At 45.4% G+C, this 15,090-nt stretch overlaps 1 long non-coding RNA gene across 1 annotated transcript in view; it reads right to left on the bottom strand.

Moving 5' to 3' along the window:
* LOC144771731 (uncharacterized) overlaps window positions 1-11,798 on the bottom strand; it is a 33,762-nt gene extending 21,964 nt beyond the window's left edge. Inside the window, exon 1 of the long non-coding RNA XR_013599452.1 lies at window positions 11,677-11,798. This is a non-coding gene — a long non-coding RNA (uncharacterized LOC144771731). The remainder of the gene's footprint in view (window positions 1-11,676) is intronic.
* Window positions 11,799-15,090: the final 3,292 nt, after the last annotated feature.

Raw genomic sequence — 15,090 nt, 5'->3', positions numbered from 1 at the left:
GCTGTGTTAGGGCGCTGAGAGGCAGTATGGACTTCTGGGCCTCTCTCCCGCTGTCTGTACTGGGCCGTGTGGCGCTGTTGAAAATGGTGGCACTCCCGAGGCTCCTCTATTATTTTAGAACACTGCCGGTGTGGATCCCGCAGGGTGTCTTTCGGGAGCTGAGGACGTTGGTGACCGGCTTTCTCTGGGGCCGCGGCCGCAGACGGGTGGCATTGACCACCCTGATGAGACCCAAGTGTGAGGGAGGGGTGGCCGTCCCCGACTATGAGCTATACTATCTGGCAGCGCAGCTCCAGGTCCTGACGCAGAACGTGGCCAGAGAGTTCAGGGGGCCTGAAGATGGCCGGGGGGTTGGCATTCGGAGGTATGTCTTGTCGTCTATCGTGATGCAACAGAGACTGGCCAGTAGGGACCTCACGATGGAGGAATGGACGCTCAGATTATGTTGGAACAGGCACCTGAAGAGGGCTGGGAAGCGCCGACCGTACGCGCCGGAGATTCCGCTGGGAATGCTCACTGCCTTACCGCATGGGGGTGATTGGTCCCAATTGTTAGAGTGGGAGGACCTGGGCTTGCAGATGGTAGGTGACCTTTATGTGGACGGGGCGCTGGCCCCGTTCCAAACCTTGCAGGAGCAATTCGGCCTGCCGAGTGGTACCTTCCTGTTGCACGCGGCGGTTATTGCGGCCCTGCAGAGGCATTGGGGGGGCGGATTGACGGAGCCGGAGGTGACGACGGTGTGCCAATATGTAGTGATGGCCGCGGGCACCGTTAAGGCGGTGACCTGCCTCCACAATAGGATGTTAAATGAAGGTCTGGCCCCGTTGGCTGAACTGAAGTCGCGTTGGGAGACCAGCGTCGGTAGGCAAATCCCGGACTCTGTATGGGGTCAGGTGCTCCACAGGACCTGGAAGGGGACGAGGAATGCGAGATTCCAACAGGTGCATTATTTTGTGCTCCATAGGGCGTATTTGACCCCGGAGAGGTTGCGGCGACATTTCCAGGTGCTTGATGCCATGTGCCCGCGATGTCTAGAACCTGAGGTGGATCTTGACGACATGCTGTGGGGTTGCCCGAAATTGGGGGACTACTGGTCTGAGATAGGGGACCTCTTGAAAGCAGTCACGGATCGGGAGGTAGATTTTGACATGGCCGCATGCCTACTTCTTTGGTTCCCGCATACCAAAAAGACCAAGGTTACGAGCAAATTCATTGGGTTGGGACTGATACTGGCACAGCGTGAGATCACGTGGCATTGGAAGTCTAAAGAGGGGCCATCTGTACGGAGGTGGAGGAATGAATTGGTGAGGTGGTCGAGCTGTGAGAGTGTGTTACGAATGCGCCAGGCGACTAGGGCTGGCAACGAGAAGTGCTTGGAACTGGCGCGGTCCTGGGAGCTGGTGGTGCAGGCATTGAGGGACTATCTCACCGAAAGCGAGGACACTGATTAGTTATAACCAGGGGTTCCGTGTGGCTGCTTGCTTATCAAAGCTTTCTGATAGTTGTCACCCGAGAGCAGGAGGGGGAGGGTGGACCCCGCATTAGCAGCAGTTGGGGGGGGGGCACTGGGAGGGAGTTGTATGGAGGAGCGGTTTGCCGGCTAGCGGCAACCTCCCGGAACCGATTGGCCCAGGATAGTACTTGTGATGCTTTAGTGACATGACATTAGAGTGGCCTGGGATCTGATGGAGAGTGGGGGTTGGTTGTTGTGGGATAAAAGCGGATACGAAGTGTTATACTTGACCTGTGTCCCGAATAGGGCATGCACCGAGGTACCTCCAGTGAACTGACTTATTGATGCGCCGCCCAGCCTCCGGGATGTGGGCCGATCGGCTGTGTACTGTATTATTATTGCACTGTATGATGGGGACTGTTGGTGTACGGGTTGGTTTGTTGGATGTTTTTCTTCCTGATTCTGCAATAAAAATATATTTAAAAAAAAAAAAGGCATTTAGCGAAAATTTTCCCTATTGCATCTAATAGAGCTATTAGACGATAATTAGATGGCATCCCCCGATCACCCTTTTTAAATATCGGAATTAATATACTTCCCCTCCAGGAATCGGGGACAGTTCTTGATAAAAAGCAAGCCTGAAATATTGGGAGAAGAATCCTACTCCAAGTAGTGACATCCTGCTTAATTATAGACATGGGGAGTTCATCTGGGCCCATAGCTCCGGTAGAGCGCAAACTCATTATCACGGAAGCTATGGTTTTTAGGTTTCGTAACCTGGCGAGGGGCGAAGCCACTCCCAGATCGAAATCTGTTGTTTCTAATAGTGAGGTTAGGACAGCCTCTGTTTCCAATTGGCTAGCTCCATAAATGGAGGCTAGCCATTGGGAGGCAGAGGCTGTCAATCGCGTTTTCTCTCGAAAACGCGATTCGGGGGCGTTTCTGGTGCTTTTTTTAAGCCCCGCCCCTTTGTCCCGGGCCGCGCTGCGATTGGCTGCCGGCCCGGGACACCCCCGTGACGTCATTCCCGGGCCGCGCTGTGATTGGCTGCCGGCCGGGAAACCCCCGTGACGTCAGCCAATCACAGCGCGGCCCGGGACCTGACTTGTTATTTCTCTGCAGCTTGTTCAGGGCTTTTGTCGAGCTTCGCAGCTTCTGTGACTTTTTTTTATGTTTTTAAGTGTCTATGCCTTGTACGCGCACGAGGTGTCTCGATGCAGATTCTTCGAACATTTTAATAGCGCCATCTGCACAACGCGCTTACTTCTCTCTCTGTGCCATAGCATCGGAGAGCAGTGATTACTAGATTGTGGGTTATTTTAATGAAGCCTATTGGACAGCTGAATGGACCCCTCTAGACTGTGACATACACGCTATATAATTAAAGCGCTAGGGTAAGCCCTAAACACACACACTAAGGGCAATTAAACTGCAGTTTACACGTGCCCAGTGCCCCTCGCACGTGCTCCTGTGGCATGGCGGCTCATTTCACCCACACATAAGGTTTCATTCATGTAGGCATCCATCCAGCTCATATATCCGTGCCCCATGCTGTCTTGGCAGCTCCCAGCCCACAGAGACCTAAACAGCGGGCGTGTCCGAGCGTGAAACGCCCGCTAGCCACGCGGATCCAGTGTGCTCGTCTTCGGGGCTGGTCGGCTCTTCCGTAGTGTTCAGGATCCCGGCCTCTCCCATCGCGGGTGCGTGCTCCTCTGCAGCTAGGGCGCTCTTTAAGGTGCACCCCGCTGTGCACGGGCACATGGAGAGACAGATGCAAAAAGGAAAAGGGTTTCACGCAGAACTGTCACATTAGGGTTGGGCAACGTGCCGGGACTGAATTTGGGCTTACAAAATATACTCAGTTAATAGACATATTTAGTTGTATGTACAAACAAGATTTACAATTATCAGTGCTGTTATGGTTATGTGGTATGCAGTACCAAATATTGGGCAAGGTTATCTGATTCATACAGCAAAAAAAAAAAAGGGCTAGACACCTGATACCTGACACCTTCGAGTAAAGTGCGCGCTATATAAAAACGTGTAAAATAAATGTCCGAGTTTAGTGGGAGGTTTGAAGGTGTAAAGTTTATTAGGGTGCACAGCAGTCACTTATGAGGACGTGTGTTGTTTCCGTGTGGGGTTGGGCTTTGTGTGGTTGTGTTTAGTGCACGACCAGCACGTGCTGTACACATAGCACGTAGTTTGTGTTTTGGGAGGTCCGGCTGTGAATGGGGCGAGGGTGACCCCCGTCTCGCCTTGGGGCGTGTGTAGCACGTCCTCCGCACTCTGATTGGCCGTTCCAGGGAGAGCCCCTCCTCTCTGTTTCAGGCTCAGTCCGTCCCTGGAGCCCTCCTGAGTGAGCAGCAAGTGCGCACTCCCTCTCCTTTACTCCCCAGCGTGTCCAGGCGCCCTGCACTCTAGCGCCGAGAAGCTGCTGCCGCCGATCGACCTGCACCTGGGGGTGGCACAAAGGGCACCCCCTTGACCATCCAGCAGAGGGCGCCTTTCACCGCAGAACACTGGTGAGTGACTGAAGGGCTTCAGCTTTTGTCTAGTGCTTTCCGTCGAGCCGTTGGTCTCTAAGCGCTAGTTTACTGTTAGTCAGGTTCGCATCGGCAGGGCGGGACGACGGCCGGTGCCCGAGGGGCCTGTGGCACTGCCCAGCTGGTGGCCGGTGTTCCCGCTGTAGATGATCTGCGCCCATAATTCGCCGGAAGCTGCAGCGGCCTTGGGGGGTGTTTAGGGCCCAGTGTGGCACGGGAGGGGGGCTCCTTTGAGCAGGCGCAGCAATCGTGGGGGGCTCCTATGAGCATACTCAGCATGCGCGAGGGGTCCTCTAAGCAGGCACAGCACATGGGGCTCCTTCTACCCTGGGGCGCAGGCAGTGCACATGAATTCAGGGCTCACAGCAGAGCTCCGTGGTGAAGGTGGCGTTGTGCAGGGAGGCACATCACGGGGGTGAAAGGGCAGTGTGCAGGGAGGCACATGGGGGGAGGGGGGGGGTGACAGAGCGCTGTGCTTTGCGGTGTAGGCTGTGCATGAGCAAAACCAAAATGCAAAAGGAGGGAGGGGGGCTGCTGATGCTGTGGGTTGGTAACCAGGAGACCCTGTGCCGATTTCGAGCACTTGATGTGACACATCTGCAATTTCTCTGCAGGGACGTCTGAAAGTTACCTGTGCCTGGAGGACTGGGCTCTGCTTCGGCCGGAGGGGGCGAGAAGGAGGAAGAGGTGTGGGGGAGGTAGCAGTGCTGACTTTTGTTGAGTGGAATGTGAACTGCGACTCATTTTACGAATATCTGCACTTTGTGTTTTCCCTCTTCATGGACCCTCTTTGTCACACGAGTTATGCTCAGGGCATAGACGAAAATAATTGCAGAATGGGGAGAGATGTGGAGAAAACGTTTACCAGCTGACCCTCTTGTTAATTTAAGTGCCTTTAATGTATTTTTTTATTTTCTTTACCCTTCGCTGTAGCAGCATTACTTTACTCTACATATCTAATCAGCTTGCTCTGGGTCGACTAACGGAGGAGGCTGTCTCCTTGTCAAGTGGTCTCATGTCATGTGACAGACACCCCCAGCCTGTCCCTCCTTTCCAGCCAACAACCAGCATGCTGCATTCCGGGACCTGTTGTTTCTATGTTAACATGGCACATGCGGGCTTTAAAATTCCCTGCATGCAAAGTGCTGTTAGCTGAAAAGCCGGACCAGCGTTAAGTGTTCACATGATATGTAGTGGAGCCACTCGCCAGATGGCCAGTGATTATGTTGGAGGAAGGTAGCCTGCAGATACCTTACTTGATCGTATTCATCACATGAGGAGCAGTGAGTAGACCTGCCACACTTAAGATGAGTTTTGCTGTGCGGTCATTCAGAAAGGGGACGGGGGCATGGTGACTGGGGCTTTGGACCTCCTTCTATGCCTCGGAAAGCCACTTTTCTGCCACTTTTCAGCTCTAACTCAATTGACCGAGAAGCCTGCACACAATGGTGATGGCGGTGGCCTGATGAACTTATTCCGTCAAACCGCCAACATATAAATCAGGCGGGAAGACAGTTCTGACTGCGGATGGACAGAACATTTATTTTTAACAGACTGGACGCATACGTCAAGATATAACAGCAGAGTAAAGAGGCAGGGCAGGTTGTAATGATTGTGATGAAGAGTAGGACAAAGGATAATGAAAATTACCGGTATATAATTTAGATAATATCCCGTATCCATGTCCCTGTGGTTTCATATAAGGAATACCAAAGCCATGGTGGACATCAACCCTACCTGAAAAAACAAAAACAGCCTTTCACCCAAGCTCCTGAGTGTGATAATAGTTGACAAATGAATGAGGAGAGGCACAGATGGCTGCTCTAATAATCTCATAACAAGCATTTACAATGCAACGGTTTCGCCTTTGGAAAAGTTTGAGCTATTGGCATTGTAAATGACAAAATTTGTATTTATGTGTTGGTTTTGAAAACAGATAAATAAATGGCATTGTCATTTACATTGCTAATAGCTCTAACTTTTCCAAAGGCGAAACCGTTGCATTGTAAATGCTTGTTTCAGTAGGGAGTATTATTTTTTGCTCACTATTTGGACCCAAGTTACATATATCCTCCATCACACCATTCGGAGCATATAATGTAGTCACAAATAGTGTCCAGACATCTTCGGCAATGGATATTGGACTGGGAGTTACTATGGAACCACAGCCTTTCCTTATTATGGACCAAAATTCTCTAGATTTATTATAGGTTAAAGCCTCTCTTAATCTAATCCAGAGAGAGTCTTCTTTCTCTCTTTTTAACTTAGATCTCAATCTAACTCTCCTACGTTTTAGTAATGCTAACTGACGCTCATTTTCCCCAGATCTATTAAGATATTGTTTCCTGATAAGTTCATTTATCTCCCTATTCAGTAAAAATAATGAACTAGGAGAAAAATGAGGTCTTTTGGGATTTCCCTTTTTCTTGGCTAACCCAGTAATTTTTATAATGAAATTTTCGAGTTCTAAAAATTCTATACCCTCCCACTGATCAAGTTCAAGTAAGGTTTGGGCAAGGAGGTTTTGTACGTCCTTCATATTAGTAGAGCCCCAAAAACATCTACCTGACTTTCGATCAATGGAAAGATCTCTATTCTTTAGAGACCAAGAATTAGTTTTCAGGGGGGTTTAATGAGATAGTTACATTAATTAGTTTATGATCGGAGAGTGAGAGATCACCATGTCTTTAATAAAGGAGAACGTTTCATAGTCCGTAATGGCGTAGTCCAAAATGGACTCACCCCTGAAAGATCCATGTGTATAATTAGCAGGAGTATCTGAGGGCATTCTGCCATTTATAATAAGCCCTTCTACGATGCTAAGTTCCTCCAAGAGGATCTTACCTCTTTTATTAGATTTTTATTCTAGTAGGCCAAAGCGCTTGGGGTATATTATATGCTTCTTCCTTAAATATATTTCTAAACATGTCTAAAGTAGAGTTGGATAATTTGCTATTTAAATCGCCAACCAACAGTATATAGGGGGGGTGTTCAACCTCCAATAGTTGTTTAACATAGGAAAACATTCGCTTTAGAACTAGATTAAAAATTTCCTCGGGAGGAATATATACATTTACAATAACAAACGAGGACCGAGTACCCACTTTGTCTAGGTTACAAATAGTTATAGACTGAAAAAGATTGCTAGAGTCTGAGAAATGAGTAAATTGCCATTGTAAAGAGGTGGATAAAAGACAAGCAATTCCACCTTTTGCATGGCCTTTTTTAGAAGGTTTTGCAGGAGCCTCCAGGACGAAATACTCTTTCCCTACATAGGGGAGATTTTTACACCATGTCTCCTGGAGACATATTACATCGGCATTTAAAGAGGATAAAAAGTCAAATTTCTCAGGGCAATTATACAGACCAGCTGCGTTCCAAGAGACAATTTTTTAATTATTGTTAAAGATGTTGGAAGAGTCGTGGGTTACTCGCGGTATTGGTAGATAAAACCCCAGGTAACCAATTCCACATCTGATTGTCTTCTGTTAGAGGAATATCTGTGTTGTCAGGTAATGGAAGGACCTGGGATACCATTCGTTTACCTCTAGAGACCCAGATTTTTAGGTCTTTATTACAGGATTGATGATCATCCTGTGTGAATACTGGCTTTGTAATACTATCTCTAGAGGAAATACGTAAAGCATTATTATAGTAAGGTAACACGTCAATTCCTCTACATTGGAAAAATTCCGCCTGTTGAAGAACAAGATTAGTAATTATTTTTGAATAAAATGTTACCCTTGTTCGTTGCCCAGTAACTAATCTTATCGGTAGGACTAAATCAATATCATTTGATAAAATTAGTTTTAGACTATCAATCTCTTTAAAGCAATTAAGCAGCCAAGACCTATTCATTTTTACGTCCTGATCAAACAACGGAAAAAAATCCAGTGTCAGTGTGTCCACAAATGTCATAGCGCTTTTTACAGACTGAATATTTAAACCTCTAGCTATATCTGGCTGGGGCCGGAAAATTGGTGCCGTTGGATTTAGTACTTTTGCCACAAACTGGGAATTTCCCGTAGCATCAACCATCAATGATAGAGGTTCAGGCGCATTTAACACAGGACATGGGATTACCTCGTTTGTAAAACCCACAGCGGAGGTACCCTCCAATACATTATTAGCCGAGTCCTCCTCCACCTCTTTAATAGAAATATTCAGCAGTGAATTTTCCCCATTTCCTGATTCATCTCGCAATTCAGATATTATGTGTTTTTGAAAAATGATTTGCCTTGGTCTTTTTTTCTTATATTTGCGTAGTAACTTCCTATTTTTCCCTTTTAATTTTACTTTTGTGATTTTAGTCCCTGTCAACAGTCCTTCCGGGCCCTTTTTTTCATGAGTAAAGATGGGGAAAAGTTCATTTTCAACCGTTTGTACTATCTCTACCAAACTATCTTCCTTGACAATATGTTTTAAATCTTTACTCTGTTCAAGGGAAGATAAGATAGGGCTCTTAAGAGGCTTATGAATGTCTGCCTTTACAAACATTCTCAAAGGGGTATTAACCTCCAAAGGATTGATACAATCTACCACATTTTGAACAGCAGGTTCAGTAGGAGGTATTATTACATTTGCAGCTTTTTTAGCCAACATTTCCTTCAATATCTCAGTCACAGAAGACAGAATACAATCAGAGCTCACAGCAAATTTACCAAGAAGAAGCAGTATAGAGGACAAGATTTGTTCAAGAGCTATCAAAGACTCAGAAATTGGCTTCTCATTTTTTGGTTAGCTAGATGGAACAAAAGAGCAGATCCCCGATAAATTGAATTGAGGAGACTTCAAATCACTATGAGTTGATAAATTGTCTTTGGATTTGATTGAAGGAGTGCTGCTATATAGCAGCATTCCGGATGGAGTTGCTCTAATTGGAGATTTACTGTCCCCAACCTGGGTCAAAAATTTCCTGTCCATATACCGACCACAGAGATCAAAATCAATACTGGTGGAAATAGATACATCAGCCATATCTTCCTCCACCTTTTCTCTTTCATTAGTAGTGTTATGATGATGAGTTGAGAAATTTACTTCATTTAATTGAGGCTGAGGAGACTTATTTATTTCAGTCAGTAAGTCAGTGTTAAAGTCCATTTCCACGTTAGTTTGCAATTGCGGTTGTGGTAATGAATCAACATCTAAAATTATTGGGACTTTTGAAGGTTTATTCACAGATTTTTCCCAAATGTGTTCCAACTGCATCTGACCTTTCAATAGTGCACTATTTTCAGACTTTTTCCTCAGGAGAATGGGTTCAGATGTTGAACATACTTTTTCCCCTAAAACTTTCCCAGAACGTAATTTCTTTGTTGACATGATGCCAGTGAGTACACCAGACCTTAAGCAGGATAAATAGTCCCGGATAGAAACACAGACAGATTAAGAAAATTATAAATATAGATCCACAGGGAGAAGCAAATAAGTTCACAATAGCGGATAACAAATTACAATCGGAAAAATCAATCCGCGTGTTTTCATTCAAATATTTACTGCCATGAACACCGACAAGGTTATGCAGGAAGGTGAAATGAAAAATACCGGGGCCCAGCCCGGCCTACCTCGGCCACTGAGGGCCACAGAGGGCCCGCCCTTTGCCCGGGCTTAGCCCGGCGTCGCCCGCGCGCGTCCCTACTGCTCAATTATTGCCAGGTGAGGGGGGCGTGTCAGGGCGGTGCTCCAGGGCCAGATGATTTGTGGTTCCTGAAGTCCTGTTGTAGATCACAGTCCGCCGACCAGCAAAGAAATGCGAGTGTTTCCCGCGAAGCGGGAAACGCGAGCAGTAATGATGCAAACGCTGCTCTGGAGTTAGGATTACAGCACAGCTCAGTAGCGCCTCCAAGAAAAAAGCGCTAGCAGTATTCTTTTCACCAACAAGGGCTCTGTCTCCACACACAGCAGAACGGAGCACAGAGTAACAGCGATTACAGCGGCATTCACCTCGCTCCTGCGCGCCTACTGCTCAATTATCGCCAGGTGAGGGGGGCGTGTCAGGGCGGTGCTCCAGGGCCAGATGATTTGTGGTTCCTGAAGTCCTGTTGTAGATCACAGTCCGCCGACCAGCAAAGAAATGCGAGTGTTTCCCGCGAAGCGGGAAACGCGAGCAGTAATGATGCAAACGCTGCTCTGGAGTTAGGATTACAGCACAGCTCAGTAGCGCCTCCAAGAAAAAAGCGCTAGCAGTATTCTTTTCACCAACAAGGGCTCTGTCTCCACACACAGCAGAACGGAGCACAGAGTAACAGCGATTACAGCGGCATTCACCTCGCTCCTGCGCGCCTACTGCTCAATTATCGCCAGGTGAGGGGGGCGTGTCAGGGCGGTGCTCCAGGGCCAGATGATTTGTGGTTCCTGAAGTCCTGTTGTAGATCACAGTCCGCCGACCAGCAAAGAAATGGGAGTGTTTCCCGCGAAGCGGGAAACGCGAGCAGTAATGATGCAAACGCTGCTCTGGAGTTAGGATTACAGCACAGCTCAGTAGCGCCTCCAAGAAAAAAGCGCTAGCAGTATTCTTTTCACCAACAAGGGCTCTGTCTCCACAAACAGCAGAACGGAGCACAGAGTAACAGAGATTACAGCGGCATTCTATCTTGTCAGAGTTTAGCTTCAGGCGGCTGTTCTTCATCCATTCGGCGACGGCTTTCATTCCTTCGTGGAGGTTGGTTTTGGCAGTGAGGGGGTCCTTGCTGAGGGGGTCCTTGCTGAGGGAGAAGATGTCATCAGCATAGGAGATGATGTTGAGGTTGTGCAGTCGGGCGATGTGGACGAGTGGTGCCATGAAGATGTTGAACAATGTCAGGCTGAGGGACGAGCCTTGGGGTACGCCGCAGATTATCTCGGTGACTTCGGAGTGGAAGGAGTGGGAACAGACGCTCTGGGTTCTGCCAGAGAGGAAGGAGGTGGTCCAGTCCAGAGTCTTGTCCCAGATTCCAGCGTCGTGGAGGCGTGTGCGTAGGGTACGGTAGCAGATGCTGTCGAAGGTGGCTGAAATGTCCAGGATAATGAGGGCTGCTGTCTCGCCGTTCAGCAGGGGCTCTGGTGTTGTCAGTGGTGGTGAGGAGGGCAGTCTTGGTGCTGTGGTTGCTGCGGAACCCGGACTGGGATGGGTCCAGGATGCTGTTCTCCTTGAGATAGCAGGTCAGTTTGTTGACGGTCTTCTCGATGACCTTCGCCGGGAATGGTAGCAGAGATTCATATATAAAAGATGTATATACACCATATATTTAAAGCAAATCCCTGTGACACCACTCTATTTCAACCTGACACCTTCCAATCCCAAAAATATAAACCAAATCCTAATATAAACCATAAATAAAAATGACCAATATACACCATTCCATGACATACATAAAAGCCTCGAAATAATAAGAATTCGACATCCCACAAGTAACCTATTAATTGCACACTAATATACATAAATATGCATTTTTAACAGGACAAAAAGGGGAGAGAGGAAAAAGATAAAGTGGGAAATCCTCACAAAAAACAAAGATTTTCAGGCTTGTTATAAGGCCATATTAAATTCTAAAACTATATCTAAATTTGAGACAGACGGAAGACTATATCTATATAAGTAAGAGAGTAATAAAGTGGAACTAGAAGGGAAAGCCCTATGAAATCAAAGGACAAATGTAAATCAGCAATTCACATAGTGAAGAGTCAGAGAATTCTCACCAACATTGGTAGTTAGCAGCAGTTCTGTCAAGTTCAAAACATGGAGGGATATTGGATGAATGAATCCCTACTGATAGCTCCTCAATAAGAGTTCCAAAGTATTGATTGTAGTTATGGCATTCTAAAGAAGTCAAAACACAAAAAAAACAAATAGTAGACCATATGTTAAGAGACAGTGGTAATGCACAAATGCAAAACCTGCTTAACAGCTCAGCGTCAGGCTGGAGACCAAATATATTCACCTCATTCCATTGTATGATATATAAAATATCTTATAGGAAGTCTCATCTGGAGGCCTCACAATCCGAGATCCAGTCGATTAGTTCCAGCCCAGACTTTCTATAAATGAAAATAGTATAAATTGTACTAATTCCATAAAATAACACATTTCATAGAGAATAGATACAATATATATGGCCTCAACATAAATTAATGTGAAGTTCAATGGACTCATAAGTGCTATTATTTCAAAAGAAGATGAAAAAAACTGCGTACATCAGAAGTACTTCAAGTGTCTATGTATGATGCACAAACAACCCTACTTGGCATCCCTTTTAAATTTGGTGCATGATCTTGAGATATGCTTGCACACAGTGAAAAGAAGCGCTGGCATGCATCCCATATAGTAAATGGGACATTTTCAGTATATCGAACCAAACTTTCAGGAAAAGCAAAACTATCGTCATGACATGAAGTACAAGAATTTCAGAAAAAGTATTTTGCACAAGAATTTCAGAAAAATAATTTTGCCCACGAATTTCAGAAAAAGCATTTTGCTCAAGAATTTCAGAAACTGCATTTCCATCGTCATGACCGAAACGGGGAAAACCCTAACATCCACCCTCCAACAGAATCAACATGCTACATAGCACTATCCCAGCGCTGTTCAAAGAATCACGCCTCAGTATACACGGCTCAAGTGTTTGAAGCTCGAATACAAACACGGAGGTACAATTGGACAAGCAATTATTTATTATAAAAACAGCTGACTCCCGAAGGCATTTAAATTAAAGATACCCGTCCCAAAGGTTCCAGAGTTACGCAAGTGAGTATCACAAGCAATATACAAGCAAAGCAAATATTGTCAGGCAACTCACCAGCCGGGTCCAGAGAACATCCGAGGCAGTATACGCCACGTAATGAGCAATCAGATGCCATCAGTTATCATTAATTTAAACACTCGTGGTCATCTAGCGTTAGAACGGAAGTGCTTCACGAGTACAAATGAGCACCAGGAGACCGTAAGAGAACAGATGCCATATTGGAATGGTAAAGTTATCCCAACTGAAGCCTAAGTTGCGACTAAAGTATGGAAACTGAAAATAATAAGACATTTAATTAAATATAGACGCAATCCTCATATCACAATAAGACCTGAAAACAAAGTACCTGCCATTTCTCACAAAATGAGACCGACCGCGGATAGAATACTGTGAATAATTTTATAAGATGGTTAAACAACTGGGTCGGGTGCACATGAAGTTCCAGTATAAAGTATGGGCTGATAACAGGATAAGTAGCCTACACGAAGATCATAGTTTAAACTGTAGTTAATCAGTGACATCTTGGAGTGGCAAATCCCTACATATGATGTCCATAGAAAGAAGAGTATACCTTGCTTGAAATCAGATACAATAAACAATTTGAAATAAATTGCCTCCACGAAAATTATAGAGAGAAGAGTATACCCCACTTGTAATCAAATGCAACATGCAATTTGAAATAGATTGCCTCCACAAAAACCATAGATGGCTTGGTGGAGAAGGTGGTTAGTGGAGGACATCTTAAAGTGGCAAATATATCGTATCCGCATAACAAGGAAACAATGTTACTATTCTATATCAATTGAAACGCAGAATCAAAGGCTGGTCTGCCCGTTAAAACAATAAATAACAAGTAGTGGCATAGCCAATAGGTCTCTCTTTTGGGACCTTATAAACGTTTAGCCATGCAACACTTGATGTTGTTTAATCAAGGATATTGTGCTGGCTAACTAAACACGTATAATGTCCCATAGGCGAGACCTATCGGCTATGCATTGGGGGGCCTTTATAAGTGTTTAGGTGGAGTTATTGACTTTGCCAATGTTTCTACGCTGTGCAGTAGAGAAGTGTGGCTGCTGTGCAGCATGCTGCGAAGTTGTAATTAAAAAGTGTAATAAGCACTGAGTGATGCAGTGGCGTCGTTGAGTGATGCTGTGGCGTCGTTGAGTTATGCTGTGGCGTCGTTGAGTGATGCTGTGGCGTCGTTGAGTGATGCTGTGGCGTCGTTGAGTGATGCTGTGGCGTCGTTGAGTGAGGCTGAGGCATCGTTGAGTGATGCTGTGGCATCGTTGAGTGATGCTGTGGCGTCGTTGAGTGATGCTGTGGCGTCGTTGAGTGATGCTGTGGCATCATTGAGTGATGCTGTGCTGGCCCCGGGTGATGCTGTGCTGGTCCCGAGTGATGCTGTGCTGGTCCCGAGTGATGCTGTGCTGGCCCCGAGTGATGCTGTGCTGGCCCCGAGTGATGCTGTGCTGGCCCCGAGAGATGCTGTGTGTTTGCTAGTTACAGTGGTAAAGAACTCCCTCCAAATGTGCACAAGTGAATAATTAATGCTGAGAATTAATTTGTGAAGCATTTTAGCAATACGTACATAGCAACACCATACTAGTCACACCATAAATTTAACTTGATACAAGGTTATATGAATAATAGCTTTTGTAGTGGTAGAAAACATATTTGAATAGTAAATATACAAGATACAGTGTGCCAGCTGGCACTGGGTAATTTTTACAGGTTGCAAGACTTAGTTACTTATGTACATATAGAGTTATTGCAAGTTAATGATTTAGTAGGAGAGTGAGATAGATACAGGTGGAGATAGTGAGAGATCTAGTTAGTTAGTGATAGTGTGAGATTTTTTAAGTAGTATTTGAGAGTAAGTTAGAGAGTTATTTTGTTTTTGATTTTGATAGATGAAGATAGGATTGGTGATTTAGTTAGTGAGTGAGTAAGCTAGTGAGAGTGATTGAGCTTGTGAGACTAAAAGAGTTATGTGAAAGTATTGTTTCGCAAACAATTAGGCAATTAAACATATTTTATACCTGTAATGAATAACAGACACTAGATGTTTTACATTTTTTTCTTTTATTAACATTATTTACAGTTTGTTAACTTTAAAGTACGGTAATTGTTTGCATTAAATATTTACATTCGATTGTTCTGCATGGCGATTTAAAACATTTGTTCAGGTGAAATAACTTATTATATTTCTATTATCCCATAGCAAAATATCACTTCGCATGTTTGTGGCAAATGGTGCATAAGAGCATCCGCTAAGTCTTCCACATCTGTAGTAATCATAAACCAATCCATGAGAAGTTGATTGCTTATGTCCATTGATTGAAATGTTTCTGTGTTTTGTACTTGTGTA

This window comes from Lissotriton helveticus, chromosome 8, assembly GCF_964261635.1.
Source record: "Lissotriton helveticus chromosome 8, aLisHel1.1, whole genome shotgun sequence".
Lineage (NCBI taxonomy): Eukaryota > Metazoa > Chordata > Amphibia > Caudata > Salamandridae > Lissotriton > Lissotriton helveticus.
The sequence above is the reverse complement of the archived record's forward strand: the minus strand, read 5'-3'. Positions and strand labels throughout refer to the sequence as shown.